The 15,054-nt window shown below is 41.6% G+C and overlaps 1 protein-coding gene and 1 pseudogene across 6 annotated transcripts in view; one reads left to right on the top strand and one right to left on the bottom strand.

The window, feature by feature from the left end:
• The window catches only part of LOC137240702 (acetylcholine receptor subunit alpha-like), a 339,359-nt gene that overhangs the window by 129,277 nt on the left and 195,028 nt on the right, over positions 1-15,054 (bottom strand). The gene's annotated exons all lie outside the window — the stretch shown is intronic.
• On the top strand, positions 247-2,631 carry LOC137238770 (metaxin-2 pseudogene; annotated as a pseudogene).

Raw genomic sequence — 15,054 nt, 5'->3', positions numbered from 1 at the left:
TAAATGAGAGCAATAAATTTTTTAAGGAGGTGTTTGCCTGTATTTTTTGTGCGTAAGCATGTTTTGGGACTGCCCAGGTCAAAAAAAGCCGATCCCGATTTTGTTTCTTTTGCGGGTTTTCGGTACCAGTGTGCGTCACTTAATGCAGCACTAATATGATATGCCGAGCCAAGGAGGAATACATACATACATATGTACATACGTTGGTTGAACATTCCAGTATAGAGAATGAAGCAAAAACAAAAAATGAATCGAAAGATTTATTTTACCGTTTTTGCTTCAATTCATGTGGAATTTTACGCATTGCTGGACAAGAAGGTAAGTGGTAAAATATTTTGCAATAATTTTATTTCAATAGCTATATTTTATGTTATTTCAGATTTTTAATACATTTTCTTTTCTTTTTCAGGTGACTGGTGGTGGAGATTTAGGACAGTGGATGGGTTTGATGTGTCGTTCCCTTTTTTATTCTTTTATAAATTTTTCTAATTTTGTATTCTTTTATTTCATTTCAGGTTCAAGCATCCAACTGCAAAACAGTAACTCTAATACTCTACCAGCCATATGAAGCAGAGCAAATACTTCTGCCAGAACAAGCGAGCCGCTTAGCAGTTGAGGCATATTTAAAAATGTGCGAACTACCATTTGAGGTGCGTTCGTATGCAAAATGCTGAGTTTATGTCACCAGGTGGACGTATGACAAAATTACCATTTCTACGTGCTAACGCTTTTACTGTGGCTGATTTTGAACCCATAGTAGAATTTGTTGAACATAAATTTCAGCTATTGGACAATGGGTATATGATGGTATCAAAGCGGATATGCGTACATATGTTTCATCAGCTGAAAACATATTCACAATGGCTGAGTGGTATATCAGTTTTGTAAATAAAGCGTATACGAGGAAGTAACAGCCCCACGCAATGGTTGCGTATTACCATGGACATTAAATGTAATGCAAAACTATGCTAAACGGCGCAATGCATTACGTATGCTGAAAGTGTATCAATGGAATGATATGACAATTGATGAAATTATCGAAAAAGTGGAGAAATGTTGTGAAACATTAACATTAAGACTGAAAGAATCACCACAAACACCATTCTTTTATTACGATCAGCCGTGCGAATTGGATGCTATCGCTTTTGGACACCCTTTTGCGATCTTAACAAATTTACCAAATATGGATTTAGCACATACAGTACAGAAGTTTAACAATTGGTTGCATTTTGACAATATATTGATGAAAAATATTTTAAAACGAGGTATCTGATGTGAGATGTTGGTGTTTATTGTAAATTAATTGCAGTTGCATTTTCTTTAGTGTTAAACTTAGCACACCAATTAGCGTGCGACATACAAATGACGTTTTCTTTTCTGAGATAAATTTTACAATGAAGCCTAAATTCTACCTAAGTCAGCCCGCGCTATGTGAAGTTGATCTACTTTTAGCTATGAGACCTCTTCCCCTATTCAGTGGAAACAATTTTTGTAAAGGGAACACATAAACTCAAGAGAGTGCTTAAAGGAACCAACACAGTGATATTTTCAGAAAAGTAAACGCCAGAAGTGTCTGACTCAATTGACGCTTAACCAATTACACGGTTTTTGTCTTGCAACAAGTTATAACAGTCGCTCCTTCGCTGGAGTAACTGGTAACACTAAGGGAAAATGCGCAAAAGATACAAAGTCAATCAAGAGTCAAATATTGTAACGAATTTTGTGAAATTCCTGATTATTTGCAGCCTTTGGTAACGTGCTAACATCTAAACTGTGGAATAAATAACTCAAATATTCAATATAATTCCCCTGCGGCTGTGCCTGCTTTTTGGGAGGCCCAAGGTGCACCAACGTACCAAATATTGCAGCTCTGCATTTTCAACTAAATAATTCCACAGACTGGATTTGTTTAAGCATTGTATCAGTAATGGATTTCTATTTACAAAATATAAATCCGCTAATAAGCGATTCATGGATTCGTCATCACAGTGCACCAAGGTTTCGATGTTAACACGCTGCAATTGTGTCTTGCATTTCGCCAATAGTTCACCGGAATTTGGCAGCTGCTGTAGCAAATCCCAGTAAAATTGCAGTTGCACAATATCTTCGTCACAATCCTTGGGATCCTTTTTCTTTAGATGCTCCAACAAAAGCTCGCGTAGCTCCTCATCTTCACATTCGCATGCAAATTGATAGTAGAAAGTTTTTACATCGCGTTTACGACTTTGGGATGAGGATGTTGGCTTTAAAAACTGCGCACGCACTGAACGTGAAAAGAGGTCAAATTTTTCGTTGACGATTCACTGCGTAGTGAATTTTATAAAAAATTCATGGATAACTATATTAAGTAAGTTGACCTTTTTATTATGTAACATCTCTCTGTATAACATTTAATCAATCCATAGGAACATTTAAGTTTATCGCATTATAGCAAATGAAACTATATATGTGTGTTAAGCAAGTTAACGTTGGGTATGGTTGCCGGTGGCGGGGTGGGGTACACAGTCCCTTGTATTGGACCGGCACCTGCACTGGATGTCGCTACTGTGGGGCGCAGAAAAGCCCCTATAACCACATTCACCATTTAGAAGATAAGATTCGGACTAATGCTTGGCGTAATCAGGTAAGTGTATATGTAGACATATATATTTGTGCGTATGTAAACTATTTAGGTATTAAATTAACATTTGCGTAACCCAAGTGGGCATCTAGTGCCTCATAAACAATGGATCTCAGGGCTTGTCACCCATAATACGACAAGAAACACAGATGATCCAAAACACTTAAGGCTTATAGAACGCCATGCAGGCAAACGAAGCACCTTTTCCTCAGCTTCAATTATACGTTCAATTATTAACTCACGCACTGTGCTAGTGGGATTGAAAATATCAGTGGGGCGTGCATTCTGTGAATGTGTGCCACGTTGTCGCTCCTCCTGAACTGCTTCACGCTTCATGCCGCATGCAAGCCATGTCTGATAGCGACAATATTGGCACCGATTTCGTGGTCTTTCGTCAATAATACAGTTTCTATCTTCTCGACGAGCATAAGTGAAATCCTTTCGTACGGTACGTGTGAAAAAACCCTTTGCATCCTTCGCAACTATAAACACCGTAATATTTACCACTTGCCCCATCACCACAAATAAAGCACAAATGTTTTGAACCACTTAATGTATGATTTTGAGGATATTGTTGTTATTGTTGAGTGCTCGTATTATCGTTGCTACTTGTACTGGACGGAATGTAATAAAGCTTTTGTTAATTTTGTTGAAGATTGCCGTGATCGGCGTTGAGGTTGTGATGGTAGGGAAAACGGTGCGTCAGTCTGCTACTTCCCCCCACCAGTGGTAAGGGGTGGCAGATACTGCGTGATGTGTTTGGTTTTGTTAGTTAAGGCCTCGCTCAAGTCTGACGCTTCCCCCCACCAGTGGTAAGGGGTATCAGATACTGTTCGAGGTAAGGGGAGCATCCACCCGGTGGGATGCCCTCCCGCTTTCAACGACCTTTTGTAAGTCTGGCACTTCCCCCCACCAGTGGTAAGGGGTGCCGGATACTGCTCAAGGTTAGGGAACCTTTTCCCACTTCCAAAATTTTTTGACTTAGGTGAAATTACGAAACGATTCCGTTTTTGATTGGGGTTTTGAAATTCCCATTCGTACTCCAGTAAGCGGGAAGAATCTAGTAGTCTAGTAGTAGTGATAATGGTTTTGCAAGTGCCAATATGTTGTGGGGGAAATGATTCGGTTTCTACTGAACATTTCGTGATGGATAAGGTCATGTTGGGTTGGTCACTCTTTCAGGCATTGTTTAGAAAATGCCACACGTTGGACTTTTATTCAAAAAATGCACTATGTTGCGAAAAAAACTCCCTCTCCGAGCATAAGTTCAAAGCATTTTTGTTAATGAAATACATTCCGGGATGAAGTGTTCTTCACTCTCACTCTAATATAGGGCGGTTTGGAGAAAAGTCCGGAATTGGGAAATTTTTGACATTGAGATAGCATGATTCGAAGATGTAGGCGACATGGGATGAGAAGCTACTCAGCAGCCCAAGTAACTACCAAGTTCTCCAACAAACTATAATATGTATAAAATTTCGAAAACAAGGCAACAATCAGTATTTACTTTAGTGCGTCGGTAGTTTGATAATACTGGTCTGTGTTCGATTATCGTTAGCACGAACGCACATATTTATGAATGGAATGGTTTTCTTACACAAATTGTGAGCCCAGACTTTCGGTGTTTATGCTTAAACTGAAATTCACCCTAATTGGAGAAATGTTTGAAGACCTTTTGAAAGGTATTCAAGATCAATGTTCAAAACCTTTTGACAATCCGTCTAAAAAGAATTGTTAGTTATAAGGGCTTTTTGGAGGCCACTTATAACATGCTTTCTTTTAGTAAATTTTTATGAGGTTTCATTTATTTTGTTTACACAATTTGTGAACCAACATCAACGCTTTGTAAGCTTAATGTTTGTTTGGGAAAGCTTTTATTGTAGACTTCCTACATGACGTGTACTTTGTTCTTATGAATTATAACTATTGGAGTCCTGATTGCTAGGCCCGCTTCGGTGCTGTTGGCCTCGTGCATTTGACCGAGTGCTGATGCAATATGTGGCAGATCCTGGCTCTGCGTTAGGGTTCTGGTGTCCTTGCTCTGGGGAGCGAGTGACTTTTGGGTAAAATTTTTGGAAAGTGAGAAAGATAATGGGCTGAAAGCCTTTAGGTTCTGTGGCAGATCGGTTCACCCTTCTGCGGTAGGTTGTTATGATGTCCTCGTTATGGGATAACGAGTGAATGGGATGGTCTCTGGTGTCCTCGCTCGGGGCGGGCGAGTGAATTCGGGGATTTTCTGGTGTCCTCGCTCTGGGTGAGCGAGTGAATTATGGGGTTTTCTGTTCAGGGGGCCCCCGGTTAGTCTTGTTAAAAAAAACTTAGATCGGAAAAGAAAAATGTTTTTTTGTTTGCGAGCTTTTTGTACGCTCTCCCGCGTCTTCGTGCGTCTCGCTCCGTATTCAGGTGTAGGAGTCCCTCCGGCAGACTCGAAACGAGACCGGAGGTAGAGAAAAAAAAGAGAAGATGTAGGATCGCCCTCCGGTAGACTCGCACCATCACGAGACCGGGGGGTTGATTAGGGCATAGCCACAAGCTTAGGGATAGCGGGGCATCACGGCGCGTGGTTGAAACGCGTCTTCATGTCCCGCGCTCCCTTTCCCCATTGCCATCGCGTAGTACGTTTTAGGATTCCCCTCCGGTAGACTCGCACCATCACGAGACCGGGGGGTTGATTATAATATATGGCTCGGGAGAAACGCAGGCTTAGGGGTAGAGAGATACGAAGACGCGGGTTCCTTAATTTGCTTTCTATGCTATCACCAACCGTGGGCCTCTGATTTTAGGTAGTCGAGGGAAATAGGATGTTGGTTTTTGGGGTTTTGGAAGGCGGGGTTTGCCCCCTTACATTTAATTCTCCTTGTCGTGGGACGGAAGGAGCACCAATTTCGTAATTGGTCTAGTTATTTGTCCCCTGGTTGTATGAACGTCAACAACACGCACACGGTTATCAGGGCCTGGGTGTGTGTTGACGATTCTGCCCATTCTCCACTCGTTGGGTTGGAGGTTGTCCTCTTTGATAACAACTAGGTCTCCGGGTTTTAGATTAGGTTGTGGATGTTTCCACTTGTATCGTTTCTGGATCTCGGTGAGATATTCGGTTTTCCATCGCTTGCAGAAAGTGTGATGGAGGGCTTTGAGTTTCTGCCACCGATTGATCATCGAGGCAGGGCTCTCACTCGCATCCGGCTCTGGCGGAGCCAGTAGATGGCTGCCCGTGAGGAAATGTCCTGGAGTTAGTGGCTCCAGATCCGTTGGGTCATTCGACCCTGGACTGAGAGGGCGCGAGTTGAGGCACGCCTCAATCCTGCACAGAAGGGTTTGGAACTCCTCTATGGTGTACTTATGGGAAGACGCGATCCTTTTGAAGTGGCTTTTGAAGCTCTTCACTCCCGCCTCCCACAAGCCGCCCATATGTGGAGCCCCAGCGGGAATAAAATGCCAAGTTAATGCTTGATGGCTATACTTGGAGATTGTTTTGTCTCGGCTTTCTGCCAGGAAGGCTTTGAATTCCGATCGTAGAGATCTGGAAGCTCCGACAAAGTTCGTACCATTGTCGGAGTAGATGTTTTTTGGACATCCTCTTCTCGCGATAAAACGCGAAAAGGCTGCGAGGAAGCATGGGGTGGTTAGGTCACTAGCGGCTTCTAGGTGGATGGCCTTAGTGGAGAAGCAGACAAATAGGCATACGTAGCCTTTGGACAGTCGACATCCCCTACCGCGGTAGCTTTTGATGTCGAAAGGCCCCGCGAAGTCTACCCCGGTATTGGTGAACGCGCGGGTAAAAGTAGTCCGTTCGCAGGGAAGGATACCCATAAGTTGGGACTGTGCCTGCTTTCGATGAATAATGCAGGTTTTGCAATTGTGTATGATGGCTCTGATCATGGTCTTGACGTTCGGTATCCAGTATTGGGTTCGGATAAGACGGAGCATGAGCTGGTTCTCGCCATGAAGGGAGTCATGATGAGCCATCATAACTGTAAGGCGAGACAGCTTACACTTGTAAGGCAATATGATCGGGTGCCGCTCGTTGTATGACATGTCCTTTGAAGCCCCTAGACGCCCTCCTGTTCTGATAATGTCATCTTTGACGATGTATGGGTTGAGTGATAGGATTTCACTCTTCCGATCAATAGGTTCCCTATTCTTTAATTTTAAGTATTCGGTACCGTAAAATTGTTTCTGGCAGACTCGTATTAATGCTTGAGTCGTTGCCTTAATCTCATCGGCTGAGATTATGCACGACTTTTCTTGGAACACTGCTTTGGTTTTAGGATGCGTTCTTTTATAGAATCTCCTAACATAAGATAAGACTTTCAAAGCTCGTGGCAAATCGGAAAATCTTTCAAGAATATCTGTATGATCTGCCCTTGTCGTGGCATACGATTGTGCCCTCTTTTCCTCAACGGACGTGTTGTAATCGGCGTCTTGTGCTGGCCAGTGAGAATTGTCTTCTTGTAGCCAAGAAGGCCCCTGCCACCACAACGAATAGTTGACCAAATCTGACGCTAGTAGTCCTCTGCTTCCTAAATCCGCTGGGTTAGATTCCGAGTCCACGTGAAGCCAGTCCTTGTTACCGACCATGTCGAGGATTTTGGTGGTTCGATGTGCGACGAAGGTTGACCAAGTACAGGGCGGCTTGCGTATCCATGCGAGTACGATGGTTGAATCCGTCCAGAGGTGAACTTTTGCTGGTCCCAAATGAATGTTTCGGAATATTGATTCCATCATTTCTGCGAGCAGCACGGCGCCGCAGAGTTCTAAACGTGGTAGCGAGATGGTCTTCACTGGAGCTACTCGGGTTTTGGCTAGCAAGAGATTTGTGACAATTTTATCGTCCCCTTTTACGCGCATGTAGATCGCTGCTGCATATGCCTTTTCCGATGCATCGCAAAAACCATGAATTTCGATGTCGTCCTCGGGCGTAAAATTTACCCATCGCGGTATCCTAATGTTATCTATTTCGTTATAGTGTTGGGTGAAATTTTTCCACCGTTCTAAGGTAGTTGGGGAGACAGGTTCGTCCCACCCGGTGCCCTCTAACCAGATATGCTGCATTAGGATTTTTGCCACTATGACCATTGGTGCAAGCCAGCCTAAAGGGTCGAAAAGTTTGGCTATAGCGGAGAGGATTGCGCGTTTGGTGGTGTTCTCGCCAGTTCCTAAAATTCCTGCTGTAAAGTAAAACATGTCTGAGTGCGCGTTCCATCGTATTCCGAGTGCCTTCACGGAGCTAGCCTCTTCAAACGCTAGAAAGTCCTTGCTGAGCAAATCCGTTTTGGGGATGTCCTGAAGGATTTCCTCACAATTTGATGTCCACTTGCGCAGTGGAAAGCCAGCTGAGTGTAATGCTTCGCGAATCTCGTTTCTTGCTCTGATGGTTGACGCTATTGTATGTCCTCCAGACAAAACGTCGTCGACATACATACTTTCGCGTAATATACCCGATGCTATTGGGTGGGTATTTTCTACATCATCAGCCAATTGTAGAAGTGACCGTATCGCGAGGTAGGGGGCGCAGTTTACACCAAAGGTGACAGTCTTTAGTTCGTAAAGACTGATGGGTTCGTTGGAGGATGTTCGATGGACAATTCTTTGAAATTTGGTGTGATTTTCGTTCACCCAAATTTGTCGATACATCTTTTCTATGTCGCTATTGAATACGAAGCGGTATAGTCTCCATCGTAAGATAAGTATGGGTAAATCGGCTTGTAGAACTGGGCCTGGGAGTAGAATATCATTTAGGCTCTTCCCGTTTGCCGTAGGGCTCGAGGCATTGAATACTACGCGTACCTTTGTAGTGGTACTTTCCGCTTTAATAACGGCGTGGTGGGGCAGGAAATAATGATCCGAGTCGTCGGATGAAATATTCTTTTTTAATTTTCTCATATGTCCGAGCGTATCATATTCTGACAACACTCGACCATATTCTTTACCTAACTCTGGGTTTTTTATTAGTCGCCCCTCATTCCGGAAGAATTGAGAGCATGCGCGTTTCAGGGACGGTCCCAAATTAATGTTATCAGGGTAATCCTGCCTGAATGGTAACGATACGGTGTATCTTCCATCTTCATCACGTTTCGTTGTTTCCTTGAATAATTGTTCGCAGTACCTTTCCTCCTCATTTAATATTTTATTTTTGGGTACATTTTCTACCTCCCAGAAAGCTTTGAGTTGGTTGTCTAAGGCAACCTCGTTGTAGAAAGACATAATGCTCTTCGTTGGATTCGGTGATTCGATACGACCGGTTAGTATCCAACCGAACACTGTCTCTTGGGCTAAGAGTGTGTTTAACACATTCTTCTTTATACCGCTCATTATAATTTGGGGATATACGTCTCCGCCAAGTATGAGGTCTACGTCTTCGTTGATGTAGAACCTCTTGTCTGCCAAAACCAAGTCTGGGAATGCCTGCATAGTCATTGCGTTAATATGGCAGGATGGAAGATTCCCAGTGAGTTTCGCTAGAACGAGTACGGGTGTAGTCAGGCTGAAGCAGGGATCCACTGGTGAACGTAGTTCGATGTTGGATGCTTCTTTCACCTGAGCTGACACCGCATTTGTGATGCCTGAAACATGGGCATGCATTTTCCTCGCTGGCAAATTGATTCTGCGTTTCAGTCTTTCAGTTATAAAGGAACATTCAGACCCAGAATCAATTAATGCCCGCGCGGAGAAGTCGGTACCATTATGGTGAATGTGTACGCGAGCAGTTCCTAATAGCACGCCTGTGCTGGAATTGGCATGGCAGGATTTGACATTCTGATTCGCCGAGGAAGGTGGTTGTCCCGATTCCTGTCTTTTCCTTGCCTGTGCCGAAGTTGATGGGGCATTATCCGCATCTTTGAAGGGATTTCGTACCGCCGGTTGCTGAAGTGTGTCCGCATGCAGGAGCGTGTGGTGACGAGAGTGGCATTTGGAACAGTTGTACGAACTGGTGCACCTCGTCACTGTGTGTCCTGGGGATAAACAATTCAGGCAGCCGTTTGTGGATTTGACGAATTTAATCCTTTCTACCGGATTTAAATCGCAAAAACGTGAACAGTTGCGTAATCTGTGCTCCGTAGATTTGCACATTTTACATATTGATTTTGTTGTTTGCTTGGTTACTTTGGTTTGAAAAGCACCAAGTCTTTTTGTAAGGTTTTCCGTCGACTGGCGCGACGTGTTTGATTTTTGCACTTTAGAAGTGGCATTCCCTGTAAAACCAGACACGGTTTCAAGTGTCTGGAAACGATTTGACAAGAATTTGTCCATATCCTCCCACTTGGATATGTCCGTCTTGTGGTCAATGCTCTGCTCCCAGAGAGCCAACGTATTTTCAGGTAATTTCGTCGAACATAAATAGGTAATAATCGCATCCCAATTTGAAACATCGATCTGATGTGTTTTTAAAGATGCCAAGCAATTATTTATGTCGCGCTGTAAGGTTTTGATAGAGCTGCCGCACTCGCTATCTATCTTTTTTAGATTAAACAAAATTTGTAGTTGTGAGTTTACGAGAATCCGCTTATTCTCGTATCTCTCACATAGGTTTTTCCAGGCTGTTTCGAAGCCTTCATTTGTCAAGGGACATTTCTTGACGATGTCCTTTGCCTCACCTTGAGTTTTCTGATTGAGGTGGAACAACTTTTCTACCGGGCTTAGGCGACTGTTGTTTTTGTATATGGCCGTGAACAGGTCACGAAACGTTGGCCAAGATAGGTAGTCGCCCTTGAACACCTCAGTATCACAAGCTGGCAGGCGGATACTATGTTCGCGCGCACGTTCTCCCTCAGGTTTGACTGCCCTATCTTTTTCCTCCTTCAAATTGGCTTGAAGTTCAGCCAACTTGATCTTGACCGCTGCAATTTTCTTTGCGTCGAGCGTGTCAGAGCCAAACAACTCCTCTAGGGCGTTCTCTGCTTTGTCCCACTTAGCTTGCAACTCTTTTTGCTGTATTGCAAGAGTGTGTATAGTGTGCAGAGCCGCATTGATATCATTAAAATCGGCCTCGAATTCGATTATTCGATCGGCCAATCTAATGTAGGAGTCCATGTTCATGGTTGAAAAGTGGAGAGCGAATTAACCAAGGGATATAAACTTGAAAAAACCTGAGCGAAACACCCAACCAACAACTATTAAAATTACGCAGAATTGATTATTACTTTTAATTTGTTTATTTTTGTCTGACTTTGCAGATTATTGTGCCGTAAAACAGGGAGCGGGGGAAGCAACACCAAAGTGTTTTGTGTAAATAAAGGGGGCCACTCGCCACTTCCAAGTTAAATTGTATTGTATACTAAGTGTGCGTTGATATAAACTCGACGAAAAGTGTGAAACCGTGAAATAGATCTTATGCAACAAAGAACAAAAAACTGTGTAACAAGATTGATTAAGGAAATTAGTGAAAATAATAGTGACGCAAAAGAAATTAAATTTTTCCGCAGTCAAATGGCGTGAAATTTTTGTGAAAGTGAGGTTATGTACACCTCTTCCCTGTGCTGTGTCTGGAGAGCCTTACCGCTGGTGGGGGGACAGACCAGATAGTCACAAGGAATCTTAACCGACGTTAATGCAACGCGTTTGCACTTATTTTCTTTTTTGGCACTACACAGTTTTTTCACACTTTTCGCGGTTAACTACAATCACGTATGGCACTTTAAATGATTTTTCGCACTTTTTATTTATAGTTTTTAACCAACCAAAAAAAATGTGGCAAGAAATATTGCACTTACTCTGGCTTTTTATGGCGATTTGTATAGTGGTGCTTATGTGGTAAGTAGTTTGTGTGATGCAGTGGCTTCCGCTGGCTGTCGCTTGCTCAGTGTTTTGACGTTGGTATTAAATAATAGACTTTTTTTGTTGGTGGGCAAAATACTTTTCCTGATGAATTTTTCGGGCTAATTATGTTGTGGACTGTATTGTTAAGGTGCTGTTTCCAATTCCTGGTGAGATAGGACCAAATGTTCGGCCGGTGTGCGTCTAATCCTGGAGAGGTGGGCGCACCGGGTCGATCTCAGCGGGAGTAAGCGGGTTGGAAATGAAAATAAGCAAATAGACGAGATTTCTCGTTATAATATATGTGATTTATTGGGTAAAAGTAAAACTAGCAATAGTTACAATATTACCTGGATAAACGCAGAAATACGGCAGAGATCGCTGGCGGCAGATGTTAACTGGTTGGCTGTTGAAATCAAAGAGGCCGGTTGTATAGCAAGCTACAACCGTTGACCCGCAAAATCCTCCGTTTTGGAGGGGAAAGGCACCCACACATCAACCCCGACATGCATATGCATGAGTGCTGACAAAAAGCACACATACACGCGCATGTACATGCATGCACATGCATGAGGGTGATGGTGTGGGTGGTTATAAATTAATTCGAGTATCGAGTATCGATTTGCAGAGTTGCATTGGGGGGGTCGCAATCAGATGCGGAAAAGTTAGGCATCCTGCCTAAACACTTGTAATTACGCTATTTAAAAACAATTACTAAAAATATTTAAGTGGGGATTTGTTGATACAAGTATTTAGAAGTATGTCGTTAGAAGGTGAAAATGAAGCCCTAGGGGCTAGGTTAATAGCCGCGACTAACGCTTCATTAAAATTAGAGGTAGCGGAATTGCGCAGGCAAATCGAGGGGATGACTCAGGCAGCTACCATTGCGGAGTACAAGCCTGAGATTATCAACCAGTAAATAATATGCGAGGAGTCTTTAGAGATAATAAAGTCGTTTCCCGAATTCACGGGAAAGCAAAGCAAATATGTTAGTTGGAGGGAATCCGCTAATAACACGATGAGTTTATACGTTAGAGGCAGCCGTAGGTATTTCGCTGCATTAACGATATTGAGAAATAAGTTCACCCAGGAAGCCAATGATTTGTTATCAAATCATGGGACAGTGCTTAATTTTGATGCCATTTTGGCACGATTAGATTTTGCATACGCCGACAAGAGGCCAGCCCACATCATTGAACAAGAGATGAGCATTTTGACACAGGGCTCTTATTCAATAATTGATTATTACAAAAAGGTTAACGAGAAATTAACATTGTTAATAAATAAAACGATCATGACCTACGGTACTGACAGTTCAGACACTAGGGAACTTAATTCCAACAATAGGCGAGATGCTTTACGCATATTTATAACCGGACTGAATGGGAATTTTCATTGTCGCCAAGTGATTTGCCGAACGCTTTGGCAAAGGCCCAGGAATTGGAATCTAATAGTATGCGAGCAAATTGTGCTTTACAGTTCGGTAGGCCGACCCATTTTTCGCCTTCAGCAAATAATGGGGAAAATAACTATAGCCATAAAAGAAACTCCAATAATAATCTGAGGTTTGCACAAGAACAGCCCCAAAGAAATTTTACCAACGAATTGAAGGAGAGCAACCCCGACCGACCCCAATGGATGTTGATTCCAGCATCAGGGTACAAAATCGGCCGCAGCTAAAACCTGCTTATAATTACCAAAATAATAACAATCAAAGTGGTAATATAGAAAAAAGACCACATGGAAGCACGCAGCAGACCGTGCAACCGCCCAATAAAACATTACGTGTTAATAATATAAATGAGGATAATTTTTTAGACCAAAATTAGCGTTGCCATACATTTTCTTGTATGACAGAGCAATAGGTAAACATTTTAAAACCTTAGTTGACACAGGAGCAACTAGCTGCTATATAAATTCAGGTATTTACATGAAAAGAAATGAATTGGCTATACAAAAAAGAGTTAAAACAATTAATGGATATTCAATAATATGTTACTATCATTTTATAACGTTGTTTGGTAAAAAGAAAATTTTTTAAGAAATTGAAAATTTAGAAGCAGATTTATTAATCGGATGTAAGTTTTGAGAGATATAAAAGCGGTAATTAATCTTGAAAAGAAGAGGTTGATAATAAATAATGATAAAGAAGAAGAAATATTTAGCTTGGAAGTGAATCCGAGCGACAGGAAAATTTAGAAAATGAAAATACTTTGGGAAAGGGTCAAATAAATTTATTGTTATGGAAAAGGAAATAATGGCGGAAATTAAGAAAATTCATTCTGGAATAAATATGAATTTTCAGTTTAGGACAGATGTTAGAGCAGAGATTCGTATTACGACTAATACTCCGGTTTGGAGTAAGCAGTATCAATATCCGCTAGCTGCAAATAGCTTTGTTAATGAGGAGATCAGGGTTTTGTTACAAGATGGTGTGGCTCGTCCAAGATATAGCCCATACAGTTCACCTATCTGGTTTGTACCAAAAAAAGGCATAAATGAAGATGGTACACAAAAGTTGAGGATGGTTGTGGACTTTAAAAAATTAAATGAAGTAAAAGTTTCGGATAAATATCCAATTCCAGACAGCAATGTCATACTGTCTAATTTGGGGGGTTCTAAATATTTTTCTACAATTGACCTTGAGTCAGGATTTCACCAAATTTTCATGAAGGATAGTGATGTGGAAAAGACAGCAATTTTCAGTAAATAACGGGAAGTATGAATTACTAAGAATGTCTTTTGGACTGAAAAACGCACCTGGTATTTTTCAAAGAGCTATGGATAGCGTTCTTAAGGATTACATTGGCAAATTTTGTCACGTATATATAGATGATATCATTGTGTTTTCCAAAACATTTACGGAGCATTTAAAGACGGTTGTTGATACGTTGAAGAAAGCAAATAAGAAAATTTCATTGGAAAAATCGAAACTTTACTGAAAGGAAGTAGAATTTTTAGCAAACAATATTATTAAAACTGATCCGGAAAAGATTCAAGCGATTTCAAGGTATCAATTACCTAAAACAGTGAGACAGCTTCGTAGTTTTCTGGCTATGACAGGTTATTATAGAAAATTTATTAAAGATTATGCAGCGATAGCGAAACCATTGACGAAACATTTATCAGGGAAATGGACATGTGTCATAGCATATGTCTAAAAAAATTGAGGTTAGATTAGAACAAGACGCAATTATGGCTTTTGAAGGATTAAAGAAATTATTTGCAAACCAAGTCGAACTAACTCAGCCGGATTTTACAAAAAAATTTATATTGGCAACAGATGCCTCAAATGACGCATTGGGAGGATTATTAAGTCAGGACCCATTACTTTTATGTCGAAAACATTAAATTCAACAGAAAGAAATTATGCGACAAACGAAAAAGAGCTTTATACCATAGTTTGGGCATTAAAAACTTTAAGAAAATACCTTTATGGGGTATCAGATCTGGAGATTCACACAGATCATCAGCCATTATATTTTTCGGTTTCTCGAAGAAACCCTATTGTTAAAATGAAAAGATGGCACACTATGTTCGAAGAATATGCTCCAAAAATAATTTATAAACCAGGTAAAGTGAATATAGTAGCGGATGCGTTATCAAGGCAATATTTGAATCAGGTATCTGATGACTCATCAGATCGTGCTAAGCAGCATTCTGCGGAAAGCTCAGAT

This window comes from Eurosta solidaginis, chromosome 1 (assembly GCF_040869045.1).
Source record: "Eurosta solidaginis isolate ZX-2024a chromosome 1, ASM4086904v1, whole genome shotgun sequence".
Classification (NCBI taxonomy): domain Eukaryota; kingdom Metazoa; phylum Arthropoda; class Insecta; order Diptera; family Tephritidae; genus Eurosta; species Eurosta solidaginis.
The sequence above is the reverse complement of the archived record's forward strand: the minus strand, read 5'-3'. Positions and strand labels throughout refer to the sequence as shown.